The sequence below is a fragment of the Apaloderma vittatum genome, unplaced genomic scaffold, assembly GCF_000703405.1.
Source record: "Apaloderma vittatum isolate BGI_N311 unplaced genomic scaffold, ASM70340v1 scaffold44335, whole genome shotgun sequence".
NCBI classification, from domain to species: domain Eukaryota; kingdom Metazoa; phylum Chordata; class Aves; order Trogoniformes; family Trogonidae; genus Apaloderma; species Apaloderma vittatum.
Genome location: NW_009718456.1, coordinates 1 through 1,491, shown reverse-complemented (window position 1 = coordinate 1,491; position 1,491 = coordinate 1). Strand labels below are relative to the sequence as shown.

The 1,491-nt window shown below is 57.1% G+C and overlaps 1 pseudogene; it reads right to left on the bottom strand.

Moving 5' to 3' along the window:
* Positions 1 to 652: 652 nt before the first annotated feature.
* On the bottom strand, positions 653 to 895 carry LOC104274574 (annotated as a pseudogene).
* Positions 896 to 1,491: the final 596 nt, after the last annotated feature.

Genomic DNA, 1,491 nt, shown 5'->3' with positions numbered 1-1,491 from the left:
TTATGCTGCCCCTGCCTCTGCCTGCTCCTCCTGCCCTGTTCTCCCTGAAATGTCACCCGTTTCGTCCTGACTCCAGGACATACCAAACTCTTCTGTTCTGGTAAATTACTCTAAAGTCCAAGATGCTTCGGCCTCGAGTTCTGCCGTGGTGACAGTGGGTCTGGTTTACCTCCCTGTTATCTCCCCTCCCCCAGCCCACGGTATTGGCCAACTTGCAATTGCTGAATAATGACGCTCCGAAGGTTGCTGAGATTAGGGCCCTGGCAATGCTAACAACCCGTCTGTCTGAGTCAGGTCTGCACGGGTTGCTCGTCCTCCCCTCTGGGGCCCCGCTGCCAACCCTGGTCCTTCTCTCCAGGTTACCTACACGCCTTCCCTGTAAAACCTGCATCCTCTCCCCTTGTCCCCTTGCATGCAGCGCAGTGGCTTCAGGGTCAGGCTGTTCTCAGTGAGAGGGAACGACGAGGGTTTGATGTCACCGTGCTGGCACTAGCAGAGAACTTGTAACTCTCTGCAGTGACTTTTCTGTGCCGAGCATAGCAGGGTGCACCTCATGGATTAGGAGCTGACTGTGGCCTTGGGGAAGGAGAATGACGCGAGTTTCCACACGAGTGGGAAAGCACAAGGGGAGAGGGGCTGGCAGGAGTGAGGTTCACTTACCATATCGACATCTGTACTGACAAACGCCGTTTTTCCCCCCAAGCAGTTCCAAGAAGGAGTCGAAGTAGCCGTTAACTGTTTCAAAGCTGTCCCGGATGGCCCCGATGCCCCACTCTGAATAGGAAGACTCTGCTTGGGGAGCTTGGTGGATGGTGTTCTCCTGTGTCGTTTCCTCGGTGCATTGTCCTAAGCCCAGGGTCAGGCACAGAACCACTGCCTCGAAAAGTAGCCGCATGCTGCAGTCCAGGAGCCCTTGTCCAGGCAGACGTGGAGGCAGGGAGGAGTGGGAGCGAGCTGGTGCGCGTAGGAGGCAGGTGAGCACCCCTCTCCCCTGGACTTTAAACACCACCGAGGGAGCCGGCATGAGGTCATCACAATCAGAGTACAAAGTGCACCGTGGAGATTTGGACCAAGCTCCTCTCACAGAGAAGCACTGGGGTTTGAGTTTGCACAATCCTGCTGGAGCGGGCTCAGCCCATGCGGCACCAGGGCTTCAACTTCCCCCAAAAGGCGCTGCTCCGCGGGGTGCTGAGCAGGGTCTGTCTGCCCAGGGTGTGTGGCACACGGGACACCCTCCACCTGCCCCACCATCTCCCTGACCTGTTGGGAAATGAATTTGTCCTAAATTTCTGCTGTTTAGGCAAGGAGCGTAATAGATCAGCTCCTAGCAAAACCCATGGGGCGCACTCCTGTGAAGGGGTTGCCGTGCCTACATGCCCAGAGCAGGCTGCCTCGCAGGAGCGCACCCCGGACAGAACAGAAGGGCAGAGAGCACTGTGTCCTGCTCTGCCTGATAGCTCTTGACAGCCAGCTGAAGATGAGCCAGCAGTG